This window comes from Meles meles, chromosome 18 (genome assembly GCF_922984935.1).
Source record: "Meles meles chromosome 18, mMelMel3.1 paternal haplotype, whole genome shotgun sequence".
In the NCBI taxonomy this organism is placed as follows: domain Eukaryota; kingdom Metazoa; phylum Chordata; class Mammalia; order Carnivora; family Mustelidae; genus Meles; species Meles meles.
The window spans coordinates 12,538,467-12,564,208 of NC_060083.1; positions in this window are offsets into that span (position 1 = coordinate 12,538,467).

Below are 25,742 nucleotides of genomic sequence, written 5' to 3' on the forward strand. Positions count from 1 at the left end.
CTTTCCCTGAAACCCTAAAATGCCTTTAACTGCTACTTTGTATAAAACATTCTCTATGATATTTACATGATTCTAGTTATTATCCTGCTGCCTCTAAAAAATACTTTAGTCTTCCTATTAATTCAATTTCATCATTTAAGACTTTCCTGAATAATATGATTTAGTTTCTTTACTTAGGATATTGTTTGTGCTACCTTCTGTCCACTTTGAATGGATTATGTCCTCAGAAGTTCACTTTTTTTTTTTGCCATACTCAGAAAGATATGATTTGAAGCTTCCTGATCCATTGCTCTTATCTCTTTTCTAATATAAAATATAATAGTACACCGAGACTTTATCCACCATATCTGAACTATGCTGCTGAATAGTCTTAAGTTTTCCTCGTTTCCTCATAGAATGCTGACAAAATGACCCATTTCAGGGAGCGAAGATTCCCTTGGGTGAATCTGAAGGACTTGTCAGCAGAACATACATGTCTAGCCCCTATGATTTGCAAACTTCACCCCCAAGCATTTGTCTACTTTTCCTGTTAGTTCCCAACATTCTGGCATCGTCCTCCTTTCTACAAGTATGTCAAAATCCTTTTTCCATTGCACGTCTTGAGTACTGTCTATTCATACTCTGTAGCTGAGCCCTCTGGTGGCTACACCATCCATCCCTCCATTTTTTTTCTCCTAGTCAAACACTGGCTTTGTTCCTGGTGGTCATGTGTTCTATTGCAGACCACAGTTTTAATCTCCTTCACTTTTAGGGATGGCCACCTTGTAGTAATTTTAGTGGTTGAGTGGAGATTCTAGCAAAGTTCTTTGAGACAGTAGACTAAGTGACAGGAATCCATTTTTCTGCCAGCTTTTCTGCAGAGTCCTACCCAGAAAATAGAGGTAGTGGCTGCTGGAGAGCAGAAATCAGACATTAAAAATGGCAGAGCAAAGTTGGCAGACTGTGTCTCTAACTACTTTGAAGAACATCATCTCAGTCCTGGACTTTCCATGTGGCACTCACAGAAAAGCAAATAAATACTGCGTTTAGGCTACGGGGCTGGTATTTGATAATCATGGTCAGAGTGCCTAGCCAGAAGGGTTCCTGTGACTATGGCTTTTTCTTATTCTTGCTGTGACTTCTACTTCTCACGAGAACCTTTGTCGAGTAATCCACATTTTTGTTGGAACTGCTCTGAGTAGTTCTGACAAACTATCCCCTATGATGTAGAGTGGTTATTTGAGCTTCTTATTGTCTCTGAGATGGTAGAATCATAATTCAAACTTAGGTCTGACTCAGAAACCCAAATTTCAAGTTCTACTCAAATATTTCACATATTTGCGGTATTTTATTATATTCTGTCGAACTTCGTTTCGTGTCTTTAACCACGTGGCTTAGAACAACATAGCAGAAACACCTTTACCCTGGCCTCACTTGCATTTGATGTGCTTACCTTTATGACTGAGTCCAGAGAGGCTCAAATAAACAGAGCAGATCTTTCTGGAAAGGTGGTCTTACCACACCTGGTCCCCACCCCACACAGCCACGAATAACTTGTTCCCCTTCTCTCGCTTGGTCAGGGTGCTATGGTATAACCTTATGAGGGGGTCAGTGTGTTTTACCCACCACTCCCCCATAATGACTTTGTCCAGTAGATTTTTTCCTTATTCTAAAAATGTATCATTCCTGCTATGCAGATGGTATATAAGTATACCATTTTCCGGCACCATCAGGCATATCAGTATATGTCATAACCGAAACCCCCTCACCTACGGTGTATCTAGTAGTAATGCACAACCATGCACACAAGGATACATGTTCTACCACATTATTTACGGGAAATTCCTAGCAGTGTTAACTAAACCAGCACCATCCCTGCTCCTCCTTTTATTTTATTTTATTTTGTTTTATTCTTACGGTACATTCTACATCCTCCATATGAAGCCTTTGTCGGTCTGCCTCTCCTGTGAGATTTTTAGGTTCTAAGAAAGCACTGACGTTGTCCACATCCATTTCTATATGTTCAGCATGTAGGACAGTGACAGATTCATAAGAAGTGATTACAGCAGATACGCTCATGAAATCAATCATTGCAAACATCTGGGGGACTACGTTTAACGAGAATCTTCTGGTGCAAACAGTGACCTCCATTTCACCAGTAACGAAACCAAGGTGGAAAAAATGGGAGGCTCTTGCCCAGTTTTGGACAACAGATGAGCAGAATTGGAGAACTTGAGCCCAAATCTCTGTCTGAAAAATCTATGCTCTTTGGATTGTATCGAGAGCAGAACTTCCCCAGCGCCTCACGGTTCACGTTCCAAGAGCTCTTTCCTTCTTCACTGCTTATCGTGCTGTTCACACGCTTTTAGTTGGGACGTCTGGCGTTACTCACTTTCTCTTTATCCTTTGCATGTTTTTTCATCATTAGTACCTATTTTCACCCTCTTTCTCTCTTAATCCTGAGAGGGTTATCAGAGGTGCCTCCGTGAGCGCCAGCCCGTCCCTCCCCACCCCCCATCCCCATGCAGTGCTGGGAGCATCTGCTTCTTTTCCTGACAAATGAACTAAATTTGTGAGGTTTGAGCTGAAACCTTACTCTCACTTGGCATTCTCTCCTTCCTTTGACTATCTACAGGAGCTTTTCTCAATAGATTTTTGGTTGGTTGGTTGTTTTGTTTGTTTTCAGTTGTTACTCACCTTCCTCTGTTCTATGCCTGGTTTTCATTATTTGACTCTATGGATGATACCAGTCTTTTTCTCTTCAAAGGTGGTGAATTCATTCTACATCTTCAGAGTTACTTCCCATGGCCATTTTATTAAACCACACCCTTCTCCACACAATCAGAGGATTTGTAATGAAAGTAACTCGGTGTTTTCCGTTCTGCAGCCGAGAGATAATGGCCGTTAGCTGTGTTGGGTTTTTGGTGGTTACTTTCGCACTTTGGATGCATGTGTGGTTCCCTTGGCATCTTGCAGGTAGGGCCGGCCCCTCTTCTTTGAGTTCTCAGATTATGGATGTTTTCTTAAACTGATTGGTTCCCCTAGGTTTTTTAAAATTAAATTTCCCATCTTGAGAATGTGTTCTTAGCTATAGAGTGCTTCTCTGATCACAGACAGGCCTGGCTGGGCTTTCCAAATGTTGTAAGTCTGTCTTAGTCCATCTGCTCTTAAATGAAATTATATCCCCTGAAACTGTGACTTTATGAGTAATTACCAAGAACAGGTTCATGTCATCATTTCACAACTTAAATAAAAAATTCTTCATCTCTGAAGGAAAGACAATGTCCTGTAAATAACACGTGCCCTCAGAAAGGCACTCTGGATTTGGACTGAGGGGTGCTCTTTCTTAGGTGATGAATATATATCACCTAAACCCACTTCTTCACCTAAAACTCTTTCCGAAGCATGTGTCCATTTTCTCTTCAAAGAATAAGAATCAGAAACATCTCCTTATACCTAAGATAAAGAGCCCAGTGTCTGGAGTGATTTGCGTTCCCTAACAGCTGCCGAACATCAGTGAGCTCCCTCTGCCCTGCTTGTTCATTTTCACACTGGACCTCACAGTGCCCTCCTTCATTCTTGGTCCAAAGCCCTCTCTTCCCTGTAATGTCCATCCCAGCTCTTACACAGCTCCCACCACTGGAAATCCACCCTTCCTCTCCTCCCTGCACTCACACTAGTACTTAGCTCTGCTGTGTATCTCCTGCTACTCAACTGTCCCCCTGTCCCCCCAACCATGAGGTCATTACAGTGGTCATGGCTTCCACACGATATTTTGGTTCTGTTCCTAGATCTCAAAAGTTCTGTGTGCTCCCTTTCACTGTGAAGTCTCTCTCTCTCTCTCTCTCTCTCTCTCTCTCTCTCTAGCTTGGCTGAAGAACAAAGATCATGAGTCTTTCTTTTATTCTTGCTTTCCTATCTCCACTCCTCTGTTTTTTGTTTTTCATTTTTCTTTATCTATGTTTAGCTTGCCCATTTCCTCCTCTATTCAGGGCTCCTGCTTTCCAGCATCAGCCAAAGCCTGGGGGCAAATGCTTGACTGTATCCAGTCTAAGCCCTCCAGTATTTCCCCTGATGTCCTCACACCTGCAACCTCCTTTTTCTGGTTTGCCTTTCCACATTTGACTCCTAGGTGCCCGCTCTTCTGACCATCACCCCCATAATTCTCACTACAGGATGTTTTGTTCAGTTTTCAGGCCCTCCCATCCATCCTTTAAGCTAGATGGATCTGGGTCTATTAAGCCATTTCAAAGAAACAGAACCTGGGCAGCCCATTTTATATCTTTTTACATGATCTGCAGGATTACACTCTAAAAACTAAGCAAACTTCCCAACCAACCATGGGGACCGTAAGAAAGTGATTTGTTTGAACACAGATCTCAAGACGGTACAGATTTCTTCCTTCTTTAAATTAATATAATGGATTGGTAAATGAGCAGACTTAGTAATAAATTCTACAGCCCTTGACAAACTTCTGTTTAGTCCCCACAGCCCTGGTATCAATCAGGTCAAGCAGTAATATTCCCAAATTAGCATTTCATTTAAAAGAGAAAGCACATGCTAGAATTTTCCCTCACATCTGCTTTCCCAGCCTGATCAGTTCTGCAGCCCAAGGTTATGATAAGGCCCAGTCATATGAGAAAAAGTCACTCTTACTGAGTTGTCATATCTAGAAATTGGTCTTCAGGTGCAAGATATGAAGGACAAAGAGAAAATAAGAATTTTTTTTACATATCACACCACTTTTTCTAATAGTCATGTTATTTTCAGTCCTTTAGAGGTACGCAAACAGGTGTTAGAAGATAAAATAGGCATATATTCAATTAGACCAAATTTCCAAAATCTCCTTGCAATTACTTTATTCTTGCTTCTTTTTTATTGTTTCTTCTGCTCTTTTGATGTATTGAAGACTACTCTTCCAATTATAATTGCTAGTTCTGAGTTCACTTGTCACTTTTGGGTAACTGCCACATTGAATCAGCTGTTTCAAGGAGAGAGGTAATTCCGAGTAGCTCTGCTTTTTCTAAAGATTTATTTATTTATTTGAGCGAGAGGGAGAGAGTGTGCATGCATGTGCGAGGGTAGAGAGGAGCAGAGGGAGAGAGAGGCAGAGAAGCAGAATCCCTGCTCAGTACGGAGCCCCACATAGGGCTCGATCCCCAGACCGTGAGATCATGACCTGAGCGGATACCAAGAGTCAAAGCCTTAAGGAACTGAGCCACCCAGGCGCCCCTAGAATAGGTCTGCTGTTTAAGGAATTACTTACCAGGAAGCAAATTCCACTACCATGTCTTTTAAGATGTTTGTAAAATTTTAAACGTTGTTTGAAATAATAAACTTTCGTTTATTATGATTATCCTGCCAGAATAATCCCTTTGAGCAAGCAGTCGATAAGTTCTCCTGAAATGCATCATTAGTAATGTTAGCGTTTCTCCATTATCCACCTTCCCTGCAGCAAGTACGTATTAGCTTCCACATTTTATAAAAATCACATGTAATTTGCATGACAGGACAGGTGGACATTTCCCCATAGTTTATTAAAAAATTTAGAAGTCACTTTTGTCACGGCATTCAAGACTTGTCAGTGATCTCTAGAAGAAGGTGGTGATTAATTTCTGACCCAGATATGGGATCTGATTTCAGCCCAAAGAAATGAGTGATTACTGACATGTTCATCTACTTCATCAGTTTCTCTGATAGTCTTGAAGATACCAGTTGATTTTCAGATGCAGAATTAAGTTCTGCAAACGGATGTGCATTAGGCACTGCACGTTTGAGACTGGATTTGGAATGCTGGCCCTGGAGTTGAGCCTTTTGTCTGTTTTACATCTGCACATCCCGTGAACCCTCTTTAGTTCTCTCTGTCTGCCCTGACCACAGCCCTGCGAGCAGCTCAATTTCCCAAAACGGTGCTTTAGATGATAGTCATTAGAAAGAGGTGCGAATCCATCCAACTCTGCCAGCTTGGGGGCTTAGCTCTAATCACCGTTAAGGAAGGTAATGATTTAGTGGGTGGAAGAATGAGTATGAGAAAAAATGATTAGACTCTACAGGAGTTTCATAACCAATCTCCACAGAAACTTATTCTGTGTCTCTGCTGATCCACTCGATTCCATGTTTGGAAATTATCCCTGAGAATAAAGGGAGATTGAAAATCCTCCAACCCAAGACACAGTCAGGCTTTTCTCTTTAATAGGGGCTATACAATTTTAGCATTATTTCCCCCAAACCCCAAAGTTGTGTTAGTCTACCATTAAGGCAAAAAGTAACTACTATTTTAATGCCAGTAAGACAATAATATTAGTATCTAATGAAGTAGAGGCTTCTGGATGATGGCAAACTAAGTTTTCTAGTAACCCCTTAAGACTTTTAGAAAAGCTGTAAGTGAAGCAAAACTTAATCACTGAAGATTTGGGAAGAATGTGTTCCAGACCAAATAAATGCCCTGGATTCGGTAACAGTGTAACGGTTACAGTAACAGCTGTAACAGAGAAGAACCCTCCTCCTCTCACTCCTGATCCCTTGCAAAGCCTTGCAAACCCTTGCAAACTGTGCTGTGGCTTTCTGATTTTACAAGTGGTTAAGAGATGTCTAAAAACATCATCATAGTCAGAGTTGAGGAATGATAATAATCTTCGTTTAAATGAGTGATCACTCAGCAAAAAAAAAGGTTTGTAATAACCATAAACCATAAAGGGCCAATGTTGGTACAGTGGCTCCCTGCTCTTAGTGTTACCCTCGGAATGATCTTTCATGGGGCAGGAAGAGGCATCTCTCTGAGCTTGTGAGGTCGGGACATTCACTGACCTCAAGAAAACTGGACAGGTGGGGACGCTGGGAGCTCATATTTCTGTCCTATTGGAGAGGAACTGGTGATCCAAGTGTTTGCCAGAAAGCTAATGGTCCTGGTATGGATGTGGTTTGAATGGAAGGCTAGATTTCTGTAGGCTTTAAAACTGGCTAAATCTGTGCCGGGACTTCTCCATAAAGAAATACATCGTTTCTTTGAAGGGACAAAGAAGGCTTTGCACACACCCCATGACTTTGATATGTGCATGTTTGAATGCAGAGCTGCAAGGAGTATTTGTCGAATACTAAAAACAGTTTTAGGCTTGTTCTTCCAGATGTCAGAGGTCAATTTACAGTTTTACTTAAGGTTAGACATATCACTATCATGAATGCAATGCTTGTTGGAATAAGGAAGTAAGTTGTAAATTCTTTAAACCATTTTTAAAATATTTGGAACAAGTAAGAACATCATTGTTTTCAATGGTGTGTGACCAAACACAGAAAAGCCAACTTTAGGACATTATTTAAGGAAACATTTTAAAAAATGCCTTTGAGTTCTAGATCTGTTCTGTCCAAAGGTAGGGACAAACTTCTCATTCTCCAGCTTCAGAAAGAAGAGTACAGTGTCTTACAAGGGAGAGAGACGACAGAGACAATGGTCCAGGTGTTTTGGAGAGGAGAGATGCTCAAACATGGAGCACATAATTATTTTCAAGACACACTTAAAAGTGGATTTTTTTTCTGAAGCCTACAGTAAGGGTGCAAAAAATTTTTAACCAAGGACTATTGCTTTTCTAGATGTGGACAATGGATAAAGGACCTATTGAGGGTTGTAAGAAAGTCTCAGTACCTGGGAGATACTCTATTGGCTTACAGCTGCTAAGGTCAGAATAATAAGGCTTACTATTTCATTTTAGAAAACAGCTAACTGAATTTCTGAATTGGCTTTTTGTGTGTGTTAACCTTAAAGGAAACTCTGACAGTCTAAGCAGGTTTCATTGGTCACACAAACTGGACCCCAGTTAAAAAAATCAAAGATGATTACATTTCTACACACAGAAATTATCATCTTGTGGTTCTCATGAAAATTGGGAGAGAATTTTATTATCATGTCTCCCTTCCTAAATTTCTAAGTTTTGAAAAGGTACGCTCTTACTTTTTTCTTTTGGCGGCTGTCTCGTTGCCTAAAATACAAAATTAAGAATGTAGACATGACTATTTAATGTACGCAAAATAAAAGTATATCCATGACCTCTGCATACACATGGGTACATCTATATGCTTGTTTTTATATAAAAATCTCTGGAATAACATATGATGGTGGAATTTCTCTCAATAGTATTTCAACAGGAGCAAGGAGATACAAATGTGAAAGGAAAATTTGAATCTAATATAACCGATAAGTAGGATATACTAACCTAGACATTATATCTTTATTTTTTGGTGACTTGATCCCTGAAATTTGAGTATTCTTGTAAGTTTTTCATGGCACGATATGATTTATCTGTGTTGCCTAGTCTTGTGTGGAAATATTCTCTGACATCTTTACTTCCTGATAATATTTTTTGTGTGTGATTTTGGTAGGTTTACATTGAAATAATAAATATAAACCCAAGCATCTCAGAAAAGTTACTCAAAACTCAGAGTTTTGTAAGGGGGCATGAAATTTCTAAAATGGTGTCTGATCCTGAAATTTGGTCATACCTAAAAGGCTGTTGTTGGGGTGAAGTTTTGCTATGACTAGTTTCTATAAGCTAGATGTGGGCACCTCAAAGCCGAGGGTGTGTGTATGTGTGTGTCTAAAAGTGGGACTTTATGCTGTCAATTAAAGATGGCTCAGAGGCCTCACGGATTGGAGTAGTTGTTTCCTTGTGTCCCAGTGAAAAGTTGTGAGCTGGAGGTGTGAACTGCCACTTAGCTAAAGGCTATTAATACACACAGGGTGGAAGTTTCTTTTTTTCTTTTTTTTATTTTAAAGATTTTATTTATTTTTTGATAGAGAGAGAGACAGCAAGAGAGGGAACACAAGCAGGGGGAGTGGGAGAGGGAGAAGCACGCTTCCCACTAAGCAGGGAGCCCTATGCAGGCTTGATCCCAGAGCCCTGAGCAGGATCCCAGGGCAGACGCTCAATGACTGAGCCACCCAGGTGCCCCGAAGCTAGAAGTTTCTAAGAGAGAGAACATCAGAAGAGAAATTGCACACCGCTCAGTTAGAATCTGCAGGAAGAAGACGCAGGCTCAGAGAGTGGCTCGCCTAGGAGAAAGTTGTTCAGTCTCTCTACCTAAGCCCTGCTCCCTCTGCAGACCTTCGTATCTGATGTTCTTGTCTGGACTTTTGTGCTGATGTTCTCTTCCCATGCCTGGCCCATTTCCATCTTACAGTTCTCCCCAGGAAGAGAACTATAATGCTCAGTCTCGCTTGATCGACTCTAACCTTCTTCCCAAACACATGTCCAGTTACCCCATCATTTTGACCACCAGACCGCTTCTTCTCACTGACATTCCTCTCTTTTCTGCTGATCCTTGTCCTTATCTGATCCAATCCAGCCCCGTGGCGGGCAGTGACTCCTGAATGCATCCCTGTAGCCCAAACATCTCGGATGAATGCCAGTATCAGGTGTCTGCACCGCCTGCTGGACATTTCTGCTCGGACGTCTAGGGAATGTTTCAGATTTGACATGCTAAAATGAGCGACTCCCATCACTCTGTTTCCCTCCCAACTTACTCTTTCCTCAGTCTTTCCAATCTCAGTTAATGGAAACACTGCCCTTCACTTTGCTCGGAACAAAAAGTTCCGAGTGATCCTTGCTCCCCCCCACACCCCTTATCCTATCGTTGAGGTTATCTTTTATTGAAACAAAGATGACTTATCTTAGCACCCATCTATCTTCTAAGTATAAGGTGCATTTTTTTTACATTTTTCTTCTTCTTTTTTAAAAATTTATTTATTTATTTATTTATTTATTTATTTATTTATTTGAGAGAGAGAGAAGAGGGGCGGAGGTGGGGGCGTTCAGGGAGAGAATCCCAAGTAAACTCCTCACTGAGCACAGAACCCGGTGCAGGGCTTGATCTCAAGACCCCTGAGATCATGTCCTGAGCTGAAACCGAGAGTCGGACACTTAACTGACTGAGCTGCCCAGGTGCTCCCCTACCTTGTTCTTTCTCTTTTTCTAGTGGAAATTAGACAAGTTCTACCATATATTACTCAGTTCTCCAAAACTGTTTAATGCGGGAAAATTGTGTAGGCTAGCTTATTACTGGTTAGTGCATGAATTAGATACTCTTTTTAGCATTTAACATTTTCCAAATGTCAGGTTTATGTTAAGTTAGATTTTAAACACTCAGAGAATTACATACTTCAAATCTCTAAATATTTTGACAATATATAGATAATTTTTAAATGATACAGCCTTCAGAAATTGTGGGGCCAATGGCAGTTGCTACGTGGATGGAATTACAGAGGATGTATACGCGGCATATGGACTACACATGGGTAAAAAGATGCTGTAATCTCATGTTGCCATGAGATTTTTCTCTGTCGCTATTTCCTTTAGAGCCAAACTGGGAATTAGATAATCCCATCATGTATCTTTTTCAATGTTTTGGATTACTAAAGCATCCATGATTACATTTTTTACATCTCTAAATCAGTAATAAGACATTGGCTATTTTGGGAAGATATTTGTCTTAAAGACCTAACTAAAAAAAACTATAGAATTTGAACACTACATCCACTCATTTAGGGTAAAAAGGAAAATTTTTTGCCATGACAATGTAAGACTGAATTTCTTCTATAAATTTATAGACAGGCATTAAATTTTGCACACATATACACCCACACACGATATATATTTTTAAAGGATAATGCTCAGTTGCAGTCATGTGAATGTTTTTTGTTCGGTAGTTGAAGTAATGTTATAGAGGATAACCCAACCCAATGGGGCTAAAGCCTTAACCTCTACCTTAAAGTGTGAGTTTCTTTCCCATGGAAACAGATCACCAATGTGAAATTGTTCTTGAGCACAGTATTACGAAGTATCCTCATCTTTTCCATATTTCTACTGAAGGACAATAAGTAACAACCCATATGAAGATTCCCTGCCTTCTCTGCAGTTTCTACCTGCTTGTCCTCTTTGACATGGGAGATGCTTCAGAAACCGATCCCGTGTTTCCAGGCAAGACTGAGTGATAACACTAACAACGCAGCAGGGGTTCACAGAGTAATCACTGTATTCCAGACCCTCTTCCAAAGGCTTTACGCACATGAACTCATTTAACCTTTGGATCCATGCTTCAAGGTACGCACCATCATTTGTACCTATTCTACAGATGAAGAAACTGAGTCCAAAGAAGTCCGTGATACTTCAAAGATCCCCACATCTACTCAGTGGTAGATCCAGGCTTCCAAGGCAAACGGACTGGTTTTTACAATTTAGCGAAGTTTCCCTTGGACAAGATGAGTAAGTTCTGGAGAAAGGTGACTCGTTAACAATCCTGTCTTGGGGCACCTGGGTGGCTCAGTGGGTTAAGCCGCTGCCTTCGGCTCAGGTCATGATCTCAGGGTCCTGGGATCGAGTCCCGCATGGGGCTCTCTGCTCGGCAGGGAGCCTGCTTCCTCCTCTCTCTCTCTCTCTCTCTGTCTGCCTCTCTGCCTACTTGCGATCTCTCTGTCAAATAAATAAATAAAATCTTTAAAAAAAAAAAAACAGTCCTGTCTTGTCTATTTAAAATTTGCTGAGTGTGGCTTTCTGTTTATTTAACTCGATGTACGATAGAGTTAGATATTCTAGAGAAATATGTATTCCTTACGCAACTGTTTGGGAAACTCGGCCATTTTGTTGCCTAACAGGTGTGCAGGTACGCAGTAATCACAAAGTCACACTTTGATAGTAGACCACTTGAGATTAAAGTCCCTACAGAGTGCTCTAAGAAAAGTAACTCCCAGGAGAAATTCATGGTTTAGATTTCAGGCCTGTAAAACACTGGATTCGTACTGTTTGTAGAACAGCTGACATGACATGACTAGGATTCAGCAGATGCCTGGGGGGACACGTACCTCTGAGCGCAGGTGAGCATGGGCCCAAAGAAACTCCAGCCTCTTTAGAAAGGTTTCCTTTGTGGCTTCCTTTCGTTCATATTTGACTAATAGCAAATGCGTGTCTTCTTCCTGAGGGAGGTAAACTCTATTCTATCTCAAGAAAAAAAAAATACTGTCTTCAGGATTTTAACTCATCACATTTTTGCATCCTTAACAAACGCAGACATGGGAAGGCTTGCGACGAGGAACTGACCAGAAATAATATACAGTCTTCACACTTGAGAACTTAGAAATTCTTTGTTCTAAAGGCATTTGTAGGTGAACATTAAGGATTTTATTTCAACTGTAGGAACTGTGGAAATTATTTAGGCGATGTTACATATTAACTTCTGTCGGAACAGATCTTCCCTCCACAGATGTTGAATATATAGCCATATATTATATATAGTGGTGTATATTATATACGTGCTATATTGTACATGATATGTACTATATTTATATAGTATTATTCATAATTCTCTTATGTAAATATTTCTTAAAATTCCTTTTTTCCCTTTTCTGGCTAAAAAAAAATTGATGTTTTTTAAAATAGACAACTGACCAATATTTTAAAAGAGATTCAAACATCACAGACTGGAATAATATTATATTGCCTATGGAATTGTTTATGGTGGTGCTCGAATTATCCAGAAAAAAAGTATTTAAGTGGGAAGCTCTGTTTTTTAATTTCTTGAGGAATCTCCACACTGTTCTCCAAAGTGGCTGCACCAACTTGCATTCCCACCACCACTGCAATTGCACTGCTGGGTATTTACCCCAAAGATACAGATGTAGGGAAAAGAAGGGCCATCTGTACCCCAATGTTCATAGCAGCAATGGCCACGGTCGCCAAACTGTGGAAGGAACCAAGATGCCCTTCAACGGACGAATGGATAAGGAAGATGTGGTCCATATACACAATGGAGTATTATGCCTCCATCAGAAAGGACGAATACCCAACTTTTGTAGCAACATGGACGGGACTGGAAGAAATTATGCTGAGCGAAATAAGTCAAGCAGAGAGAGTCAAGTATCATATGGTTTCACTTATTTGTGGAGCATAACAAAGAACACGGAGGACATGGGGAGATGGAGAGGAGAGGGAGTTGAGGGAAACTGGGAGGGGAGATGAACCATGAGAGACTATGGACCCTGAAAAACAACCTGAGGGTTTTTTTTTTGTTGTTTTTTTTTTTTTGACAGACAGAGAGATCACAAGTAGACAGAGAGGCAGGCAGAGAGAGAGAGGGGGAAGCAGGCTCCCTGCTGAGCAGAGAGGCCGATGCAGGACTCGATTCCAGGACCCCGAGATCATGACCTGAGCCGAAGGCAGCGGCTTAACCCACTGAGCCACCCAGGCGCCCAACCTGAGGGTTTTGAAGGGGTGGGGGGTGGGAGGTTGGGGAACCAAGTGGTGGGTAATAGGGAGGGCATGTATTGCATGGAGCACTGGGTGTGGTGCAAAAACAATGAATACTGTTACACTGAAAATAAATAAATAAATAAATAAATAAATGAAAAGGTATTTAAGTGGCACCAATTCAGAGACTTTGCAGAACAGAGGGCCCCCCACTCCAGCCTCTTCTGTAAAGACTGAGAAAATGAGGTCAGTTGGCATCTTTTGATAAATTTCCTACAGTGAAAAATGGTTTGGGATAAAGTGTTTTTGTTTTTGTTTTTCCTTGAAAGAGTTGGCAGTTTAACTGATAGGCATACCTTCAAAGCATTTAAATACCAATAAAAGTGAATTTGAACCTGGAAAGAAAGAAAAAAGGCAGAATACCCAAGTGCCAAGGGAATTTTTGCATTAATAATAAAACCTGCCAGGGTAAAAGGACAGAAGCAATGTACATCTACAGTAAGTTAACAGAAAAACCAGATTGAAGTCAGTCTGAAAAGGGAGTCGGGAAGTGGGCTCATCAGGGAAGGGAGGTAGATCATTGCAGAGGAATGAACAGAGGATTTTAGCACTAAGGGAACAACATCCCAAAAGCCAAAAATAAAATAAATTTGCTGCTTTTAAAAACTGTTTACAAAATTTACATTTAATGGTACAAGCTGTATTGATTTTATTTTGTTTATTAATATAGAAGAAAAGGTTTCATGGTGAGTTTGTGAATACAAAACAATAACATAAAAGCTGATACCATTTAAAAATTATTTATTTATTTATATGGCACAGAGAGAGAGATCACAAGTAGACAGAGGCAGGTGGGGGGGAGGTGGGGGGGGCGAGCCCCTGCTGAGCAGAGAGCCCAATGCTGGGGCTTGATCCCAGGACTGTGAGATCATGACCTGAGTCGAAGGCAGAGGATTAACCCCCTGAGCTACCCTGGTGCCCCAAGCTGACACCCTTTAAAATGTGACCAAACTTGTTCTCTTCGAAGAGTATATATTCAAATCTATAGCAGATCTTGAACGTCAGTATAAAGATACATTAAATTATTTATTGTTTTTGGCAAAATAAGAGGAAAACAGTTTTCAGAGGATAATCATGTGACAATGCATAATTTGGCCACATTTAGATAAGCATATCTTTATGTAATTTGAAATATGGAATCAGTTCCTATCCTAGACATGATAGCCATTTCCTTTTCAGTGACTGTCTCTTATTTCGTCAAAAAGTATGTATATACACACATCTCAGGAATTGTTGTCTCTCTTACCCTGGTCTCTTCTCAGTGTTGTTGGGGGGAAATGAGTTTATTACACCCTGTTACACAAAAGCCAGTGAAAGGTTTTCCAAATATTAAAGAGATAGACTTTTTTTCCATAGTAAATACACACATACACACACAACATTTCTAGAATGGTCCATGCTAGGGCGAGGGGCTTCTGCCCTGTAAGACTTTGATAATTCGGGAAGGTGAGGGACAAACTGTCACTGTCATGGAGGTGTAACTTTGAACTTAGTTAGGGGTCTCTGAGCACGTAGGACAAACCTGACCCAGCACTTGACCTAGAAGTTCTTGGTGGTGGAGCACCGGCTGGGATATCCCCTCTGAGATGTCTTTCTTGTATTTGTGACATTGGACCTGGATGGTCAAATAGTTAAACCTCTTAGCACAGGAAACTTTGCTTGCAAAGAGAATATGTAACCAAAGTATGTATTTTTTTGTCTAAAGCAGATATTGTCACCAACTTACCATAAACACTCAGGTTTTGAAGTTTCAATTTAGATAAATAGCCTGGAAATAATACCTTAGTTTCAGGGCAATAATGAGTGTAAACCTTTTGAAGTATCTATACAATAATATGAAAATAACTTTGATGTGTATGAGTAACATAGAGTTACTGCTAGCATTTCGCTGGTTTGCTGTCTACATACCCGAAAGGGGTAGGTCCTCCATTTTCGTTAAAGGTTAGTGAAAATAAGTATGTAATTATTTCTCCCCTTCAAGCTCGCATGCCTCTTGAATTCTATTCACAGGTCTTTTCAGTTAAGTAATCCGACAGAGAAAATGTAATGATTTTTCTTAGTTTACTGATGTAAGGAACTTCCTCAATTTTGATTCAGGATCTAGATGACCTTCTAGTCACACTGCGATATGCTGAGTAGTTTTCTTCATGTTTATCTTTGTACGTGGAAGGTAGATATCAAATAGGGAGATCCAATACCCAGGCCCGTAAAATTCCAACGGAAGGTTACCCAGGTGACTCCTTCAGTTAAGCATCCAAATCTATTCTCAGCTCAGCTCTTTATCTCAAGGTCATGAGTTCAAGGCCTGCGTTGGGCTCTGCAGTGAGCATGGAGCCTACTTAAGAAATAAATTCTTATATAAACTATTTTTCCTAGATAAATTGTAGAAACTTAGCTACCAAGATTATCAAATTGTAAGAGAGACCTAGAAATTATATTTTATTTTAAACCAGGTGTAATCAATTGAAAGAAATTACCTTAAGTTTCAAAAATATTATACGACATCAGGCCCTCTTAAAGGGAAGTCATGTTTTATTCCTAAAGACAATTCTTGGGTTATTTTAACCATGTGACATGTCCATGTAAAAAGTTAGAAGTATTCATTATTAGAATAGTACTGAGAGTCTATGAAGTACTGATTACAAGGCTAGCTATTTTAACCACCACAGAGTGCTGCAAGGTCAGAGGAAGGAACCCTGTTTTACAAAAGTGGAAACTGAGACTCAGGGTTTTCTGGTTCCCATGCTTATGCCGACTGTTCCTGCGAGAGCATTTGATAGAGATGGTGGGCTGCAGCTGATTCTGTTATAGATAAGAGCATCAGCTGGAAAACATCACATGGCAAGATACAAACCTGCCTCTCCCCTTGCAGGGAACTTTGCATGCAAAGACCTCCACATGAAGAGATTTCTTTCTTATGGTAGAGTTCAAATGCCTGGAAGCTGTTCTATTTCCATTTCAAGTCCCTATACTCAATAGGGACTTGACTATTTTAAGAGATCTGAAAGAACAGCTTTCAAAGAGAACTTGGTTGATGATGCATTTACATTTACTTAAATTTATTTGGTGGACTTTGCGGCTGAGACCTCATCTGAATTGCCACCATCAGTTTTCTCTCCCCCATATTTGGATGGTTTGGGGGACAATGCATGTGAGAGATGGGTTTGGTGTTTCTTGGTCCTGGCTATTCCACCTCAGTCTGCTTTTCTTAGTCCCAGTACACCCAAGCCATCAGCTTGAAGAGTTCTCTCTCTTTCTCTCTTTACTCACCTTCACTCTTAGGAGATCCCATCAATTCTTTTGGGGAAACGTGCTATTTGCGGGCATCAAACTCAAGTTTTTAACGTCAGTCAAAACCTTCCTGTGGGACCCTTGCCTGTTACTCCATAATTATCTTTTGCTCTTGGATGACTATTCTCTTTCAGTAAGTGTGCCCATCAACCTACCTTGTCACAAAAAATTGTATATGCGGTGTCTTCTTTCATTCCTTTTTATTTCTCTTTCTCCTCCAAGTACCCATCCACAATCCTAGCAGTTCTGCCAACCAAAAGATTTCTCAACATACATGAATTCTGTCCATCTCAACTATCAGCAACATACTCATTTCCCCCCAAATTCATTGATCTTTAGAAATGTTAATACAACACCTACAGGATAGACTAGATATTGTTCTAGCCCCAAGACATTCAACACTGAATAAAAATAACTCCAATTCTTGTGGGGCTTACAATAAATAATTACTGATCACCTTTTATTTGCAGAACGCATAACAATAACTCTCTTGGAGGGAAAAATATTATAGTGGTATTTTATTCTTTGTATAAATTTCTACCATTAATTATTCTCATTTCTTTTTTTTTTCAGATTGTATTTATTTATTTGACAGAGAGAGAGATCACTAGTAAGCAGAGAGGCAGGCAGAAAGAGATGGAGGAAGCAGGCTCCCTGCTGAGCAGAGAGCCCGATGTAGGGCTCGATCCCAGGACCCTGATATCATGACCTGAGCTGAAGGCAAAGACTTACCCACTGAGCCACCCAGGTGCCCCAAGTTATTCTCATTTCTTTGAACGTGACAAGGTAGAATCAAAGTACCTGTTAGTTGTCTCAATGATTGGGTTTCAGGTAGGTTTTGATGAGTTATTAACCAGTGAAACATGACCTACATACAGATACTTGACAATCAAGCTATTGTTTAAGGAGTTACAGACCTTGACTTGGATAATATTAGTGCTTTCTCTGCCCTGATTACTGAAATTATATGTCATTTATGAAACCATCTTCAAGTAATATTCCTTTCCTTGTTGATTACCACATGATTGTTTTAAAACAACTTTTATTGTTGCATAGTCTCAAAATGTGGTGCTAACGAAAAGTTCTAGGATTTCAAATGTAGTCAACCTAGAAAATAGGCCAAATACACCAGGTTTCACTGTTAGAGATCAAGAAAGCAAAGCAAAACAAAACAAAGTTAGATTGTCTTTCAAAAAATAATCTAAAAATCTTAGACAAATATTTTAATAGAACTTTTCTTTTTTCATTCTAGCAACTAGGTAATTGAACAACCATTAAGATTTTGATGACCATGATTTGTTCTTCTCAAGAGTTTCAGAAGCTAGTCACTTGTCAAGGTAAAGGCAACATCATCATTGAAGACTCTAATATTCTCTAATATTTTGTTTTCTGCTGACTTTAAAAACACTTTGATTAGTTCTAGGGGCTCCTGGGAGGCAGTTAACCATCTGCCTCCAGCTCTCAGGTCATGATCCTAGGGTTCTGGGATTGAGCCCCACATGGGGCTATCTGCTCAGCGGGGAGTCTGCATCTCTCTCTCCCTCTGTGATCTCTCTCACTTTCACTCTTTCTCAAATAAATCAAATCTTTAAAAAAATGCTTTGGTTAGTTCTGGAAATGATGGAGCAAATAATGAATTAGTTCTTAACAGGTGATCAAAGAGAGTTCATAACCTTAAAGTAATTGACATTTCTGAAATGCAGAAAATACTAGAAACACATTACTGCATGAAGTATAACTTAGTTAACAAAATTCTGTTTGCATGGTCCTGATGGAGATCATATTTTCCGAAATGCACAGAACATTGACATGCATATAATCATTGCAAGTTCTTCATAGAATAAACATTCTTCATTTTTATTTGAGTATGTATTTTAATAATTTCTTGTGTTAGTACTTTAAATGGTCAACTTGTTAAGTGTTAGAGGGTTATCTGCTCTTTTAACAAAAAGTATATACACTCTAACGATGTCACCTTACATGAAAATACAACTTTTCCAATTTATAGAAGAGGAAAGTTTGGCAGAAGTTCCACAAGCCGTGACCTAGCAAATCAATATCACACCGTAAAACAGATCTCCTCCCCCTCCTTCAAATATTAAGTATTAGTTGTATTGGAAAAGTTGTCTTATTCATCTTTTAGTTCCTTCCATATGCCTAACCCAGTGACTGATGAGTCTTTAGGGCTTCATAATTGTCTGATGAATGAATGAAAATACCAAGAGTTGAATTCTTGCCATGCATTATTTGCATTTCCAAATAACTTCCATCTACTTTGTTAGATAGACAGGAAGCAATTATGAGCAAGTAGGGGATGCATGTCATTTCCTGACTTTTAAACAAAATTGCTAAAGCACAACACGGTCATTGGTATCGATCACTTGACTGGACATTATCTTTTCTACTCCGTTTTAGTCTTATTTCTACCACCTTTGCATGATGTCTGACAAACTCAGGAGGCCCAAATATGAATAATTTTCTTGCTGATCAATTTCTGGTCATTTTCTATATATATACATATTTTTAAATTCTCTTGTTTTTTTTTTTTTATTTTTAGAATTTTAACCAACAGGAATTGCGGTATTAAGTTCTTGAGAGCTTTGTCTCCAAAAGGTGATCTGTGTCCCTCCCTCATGTAGTGAATGCCACCCTGGTAGAAATGGTGGGAACAGAGCTCTCAGGTGCTTCCTCCCCCTCCTGGCCGAGTTCCATATTACAGTGTGAGGTTTCTTGTAAATCCATCTAACTCAGAAAGCTCCTAGCACACGTGGGTATTGCCAGTTTTCTATTAGTTTTTGTTTATGTCCAAGTTCTTCTCTTATTAAAAAGAAAATGCCTTAGTGTTGTGGTAGCTTTCTTTGCACCTGGATTCAGAAACACCCATGTGAAAACTGCGTAATATTAGAAGTCTCAAAAAAATGTGACTGGCATGGGCAACAAGAAATTATTGTTAACTTTATTAACGTAATTACATTCTGGTTATGTAAGAAAATCTCCACATTTTATTTTTTTTCTAAATATTTTATTTATTTGAGAGAGAGAGGGAGAACGCACAAAGGGAGAATGAGAAGGAGAAGCAGACTCCCCGCTGAGCAAAGAGCCCAGTGTGATGCTGGATCCCAGGACCCTGGCATCAAGTGGAAGGCAGATGCTCAACTGACTGAGCCCCCCAGGTGCCCTGAAAATGTCCAAATTTTAAATACATCTGCTTGCGTGTAGGAGTGGAAGAATGTGACAGATGGTATTTTCTTCAAAGTGCACTGTCAAAAAATAAAGAAAAATTAGATACTTAATTCAAATGTAATGTTACCAAACATTGGGGGAAAAAATTGAGAGTAACACGTATTTCTTATTCCAGTTAGTCTAACTTTTTGCCCCCCTGATTTTATTTTCTAACTTACAACATAAAACATGTACTTCAGAGTGATTATTAGAAAATATCCACAGCTATTTCCAAGGAGACATAACGTTCACTCCCATCTGGGACTAGAGAAAGCACTGTAACTCGGACCAAAGGTGGAGATAGGAAACATACAAATAGTAGAGATTCGGTCTCTGGTTTAAGGGTAATTTGGGTAATCCAGTAGATTTAAAATGCCCCCGGGGACCAGCCATTCCCTCAAAATCTCTTCGCAGCCACATTGTGAAGCCCAATCAGAGTGAAAGGAGTGAAATAAAGAATGTGGGAGAAGAGGGCGTGGTGCCACTGAGGACACCCGGGGGACCCACATTAGGACCAGGCAGACATATCCCTCTTTCTCTGCCTGCCTCTCTGATCTCTCTTTGTCACATAAATAAATAAAATCTTAAAAAAAAATAAACGGGGGCACCTGGGTGGCTCAATGGGTTAAAGCCTCTGCCTTCCGCTCAGGTCATGATCTCAGGGTCCTGGGATCAAGCCCCACATCAGGGTCTCTGCTCAGCAGGGAGCCTGCTTCCTCCTCTCTCTCTCTCTGCCTGCCTCTCTGCCTACTTGTGATCTCTGTCTGTCTAATAAATAAATAAAATATTTAAAAAAATAAATCCGTAGCAAGCAAAACCGTCTTAGAGTTAATGTCAAGGGCCCCTCGAGACCAAACTCCAGATTAGAAAGAGCATTTGGCTTAAAAGATGTTGAGGCTCCTGATAATAACAGCCGTCTTGGTTAGGAACATAATGCACATCAACGACCGCACTAAATATGTTTTTCACTAGGCCATTCTATGCTTACCATAAACCTATGCATTAATTCCCTTTCATTTTTATTTTTCTTAATGATTTATTTACTTATTTGAGAGAGAGTGAGAGAGAGTATGAGCAGGGAGAAGGGACAGAAGGTGAAGCAAACTCCATGCTGAACAGGGAGTCCCATGTGGGGCTCAATCCCAAGATCCCAGGGTCATAACCTGAGCTGAAGCCAGACACTTAACCGACTGAGCCCCCCAGGAGTCCCCATTAGTTCTTCTTAAAAGTCATTTTAGTGAGGTATGGTTGATATATATATAAACACCTGATTTATATTTGCTGATTTCAACTTGATGAGTTTGGAGAGAAGTATGCAGCCATGAAATGAAAAAGTCTAATAGCAGGTCCCATTTTCCAGATGAGAACAATAAAACTTGGAGAGGTTAAACATCTTTCCCGAGTCCTCCCAGCTAACAGAAAAGGTTAAGGCACTCCAGTCCCGCCCCTGTCCAGAGCCTGTGCTCAGCCAGCAAACTACCATGTGTTTGGACCAAGAACATCCTGGAACAATGATGAGAATTACCTTGCCAGTCTCTCTGGTGAATACCACTTATATTTTCTGTTTCTTTTTCTTTTTCTTTTTCTTTTATAGCAAATCTCTGAACTTAACCACATTACTGAATCACGTTTTCCATGATAACTGCTAGTAACCTTTCTGATTGCAATTATGCATAATTACTCCATCATATCTTTGTCCACAACTACTCTGTATTAAATGGAATCAGTCTCGCAAAAGACGCTCCTCAAGCGGCAGTGGTCTCCGTGTTAGACGGACTTAGCCAAAGCCAGGTACAAGCAGCCTCTCAAGTAATAAGTAAGTTCATCAATGTAGAAGCTGCTTTTCAGAATAAAAGCGCTATACTTTTTAACGTGTCTGGTATATCTAAAAGCCTTGGGTGTCTATAACTTCCATAAGCTTAATTAGAGTTATATTTGGAAGAACTGGAGGACATATTTTAATTATGTAGCTTTAAAAATATGTTATTTAATTATATAGCTCTAAAAATATGCCTATTACAATGTTGCATTCATACAGAAGTCCTCAGGTGCTATATTTATAACTTGCATCACAGTCAGGAAACAGGAGCGAATTTCTAGAGTGTGAAAGTGATGGGTAATATGAAATGTTAAATTCTGCTTCTTTGGGTTGTTGCCATCAGCGGTTGCTGAGTGAGGACAGTGCGGGTCTCTGTTACTATGTTTGCACCTCCCTGTGAGTTTGTGATGATTTCAACTTAAAAGAGTTTTAAAATTTGCTACTTTTAATAAAAAATCACAAATGTAAAGGTCAAGAGATTCAGGTCAGGATAACTGAGTCAATAGTCAGATCTTACACAAATGAAAAATAGCTGAAAATATAAATAACCAAAAAAACCCCACTTTTAATAATCTGAAAAAAAAATAAACCAAAAAGTGGCATTCTAAACAACCTTCGGTTGGAAGTCAGCATTATTAACTTTTTAATTAACAGAAGAAATGACCAGAATAATTTTCTGAGCTGAGACATACACGAGTGAAAATTCCATGGTGAAGTATTTTTATATGAAAACAGTCTTTCATGATGAAAGCAAGAGATACTAGTTCCAGGTAATTGAAAATACAGTGTTCAGAAAATTTTCTGTGCATGCGGGGGGGTGGGGGTGTGAGTGTTTGGGTCAGAGCAGCTACCGATAAAATATCTGGTACTGAATGCAGAACGAATATGCAACTAAAATATTTTGAATGTGAGGAAATTTCTCCAGAAAGGAGATCAAGTCAGAACTGCCTCATGATGGCAATTTTATTTCTAAGGCACAGGCTAGTTTAATCCCATCCTCTTAAAAAAAAAAAAATTGAAAAAAGCTAACAAAGAAAACACTTTGTTTATTCTGAGAGGTATTAATTTTTTCTTAAAAAAAAAAAAAAGGAAAACAGACTTGCTAACTGAAGTCAGTCTGGTGTTAAGAGGATGAGAGTCTCCCGAAACTTCTTCCTTTGGTGTCGGCCAATTAAACACTTATACCTGCTGAATCATTTAATGTCAGGAAGATCAAGATTTGTCTGATTAACACAGGAAGACGACTTTGAGGATAGAGATGCCTCTAATGTGAAATCACAGAATCACGATCCTTTGAGGATGGAAATGGCTCATAGGTAAGTAATTGGGATATTTTTTTGACAACCACAACACCAAAGGCATAGCTGATGAATTTACTTAATGGTCTCCTTGTCAGCAGGTCAACCAAGGAAAGGCTTTTCAGTTATAAGCAAGTCATGGAAAATGCACGCAACAACAACAACAACAAAGATTATCCCCTCAAACCCTGCAACAGAGGTTCAGCGTTTGGCTCTGTTGTGGACCCTTGGTCAAGTTTCCAGCTCCATGCCTCTGTAGCAGTCCTGGGCAAGGCACCTCCCTTCTCATGCCCAAGCTCCCTGCTCTGGGATCTGAGGGTTGTGTGGTGCCTTGTGGGTATGAAGTAAGTTAATGCACACGAAGTACTTAGCAGAGGATCTAGAGCATAGTACTCAGTAGCTGGGACGTCCACTTTTTAATGAGGCCTTCCCTGTAGCACGTACCAAGTTATCTGATGGTACCACATGCAGATCTTGAGGTGTTAGTCCTTTTCTGTTCTCAATACCATTCTAAAGATGTCTGCTGCCCTGACCATTTAGGGAAAGACTCTTCTCCCTTTACAGCGGAAGGTTTTCATAGGAAATTAGGAGTAAACCAATACCAGCTCTAACCCATCTGCAGGAGAAACCCTTGCATCGCTTTTTTCCTTTTACTGGTTTACTACACTATTCATCTAAGACTCCGTAGATTGTATGGAAATGTAAGGTCGTTCACATCAGAAATTTGTGTCCACTTGGTGTATGTATCTCTGGGGCCACAACAGGCCCTCGACAAACACTTGGTAAACGGGTGTCATTGCATGAGAGAGTGATTTTTCAGGCTAGCTTCTGAACACTTGTGTTACCCTGAAGAAGGCATAGCTTGGAATATCACCTGGGAGGTGTCTGACCCATTTTCCTCTTATGTGTCTTCTCTCTCATATTCAGACACTGACACACCATTTCCCCGGTCCACCTAGCTTCTCCGTCACCTAGCTGATGATTGTCCCAGAGCTCACTCCTGAACTACACAGGTATTGTGAATGAGTACAAGACAGTGAGAGATCTAAGGCATTAAAAAGGCCCCCAAGGCCAAGAGATCTCAAAAACAGAAGACTGTGCTCTCCTTTTCTCCCATTAAGTCCATTTCTGGCGAATGCTTCCTTGTCCATATTTGTATGCTGGTCACTGGTGGAAGGACTTGCAGACATTTCATTATTTGACCAGCGTTTATTGACCACATGTGATGGGGTAGAATCTATTACTAGTTGAGAATTTTCCTGAACTGAGTAGGTATTGATTTTTATGAAAGTTTTCTTTGCTTTTAATGTGTTCTGCACATTCCTGGTTAGAGCCATAGAAAACCAAAATGCTACCTCTTAGCCTCCTCGAACAGAGCAGGGAATTGTGGCACCTCTGGGAGAAGAGGGTGTCTGTCGGCGGGAGGACCTCACCCCTGTGGGGAGAGCAGCTTCTGCAGGGAGGAGCTGGAATATAGCCTGGAAAGTGACATGGGGAAATACAAGGATTGGAGCACTAGTGTTCAGAGTCACATCATGAATTTACCTGAAGCCAATCAATTAATCTGTTACTCAGTTTCCCCAGTTGTACTACGTGGTACTGGAAATTGCGTAAGGAACAAACAGATAATGAATGTTATAAAGCTCTGTGGCCTCAGCAGTCATCCAAAGGTGATTATGACCTTCGTAAACATATTTCCTTTCTCCATTTCTGCGGAGTCTCCATTGAAATAGGAGTTTAGAGCATAAAACGTGGTCTGCTGTTAAATCTGACCGGCCAGTCTGTGTCTATATCTGGGATCACCTGTATGAAAGTGGGGAAGAGTCGGCTGAATGAATTTCGGGAGAAAAAGAAATTTTTCCAGGGTGGCGAGCTAATTCTACCACCTCCTCTTGATGCCTTCTGTGTATTAACATGAGAGCGAGGATCCTTCCTGGCTTTTGTTTTTCTTTCCATAATGGAAGGTAGAGCTAACACTGCAGGTACTTCTAGGGCAGAGTAACGCAGTATCTGAAGTTCTCAAAAGGATACAGGAGTCTTAGATCTTCTGAAGAGAGCAGGCTGCAGGGGGACAATAGTGAAGATGTCTGGGGAAAGAATGGGGATATCTGTGGGAAAGGAAGGACTCATGAGGAGAGGAAACAGAGCATGAAGGTCAGGGGACTAATAGTGTCACTTTATCAAGACAAAGTACAGTGTGAGCTACCTGCTGGGTGTCCGCCGCCGAGAGCTTTGATTTCTCTGCGAGTCATGGGGCTAATGCCCCTCCCTCCCTATGTTCTGCTGCTTTCTTGTGCTATGTCTCAAGTGCTGCCCGCCGTACTCTTCAGCAGGAGGAAGCCATTATATGAAACCCCTCGGTTCCATCCATGCCTTTCTTCAGACCGGTTCTGAATATCTTTGAGGTATCGGTGCTGGGCTAAGTGCTATCGGGACCCAGAGACAAACTAGACCGACACGATTCCTGATCTCTTGGAGCCTCCTGCCTGGTGGCAGAAACAGCTGTTAGTATTCCCGACTGACACTTGATGTGCACGGCCGTTGTTCCAAGCCCTTTGTCGCATGGACTCATTTTGTCTTCACAGTGGCCTTGCAGAACGTGTCACAGATGAGGAAACTGGACCACAGAAATTTTGTGCAGCTGACTCCGATCTCTTTCACCAGTAAGTAGAAGAACCAGGCAGGCTCTGCTCTTAGTCTGTTCGGTAGTGTCCCCATTTTAAAGACATATTCATCAAGTAACCACACAAATGTATATGACATGGCATGTTCTAAGTATTTCACTGTGGGTGAAAAGTTCTACTTTGATTTGAATATTTTATTATGCAAAGTAATTTTACGTTA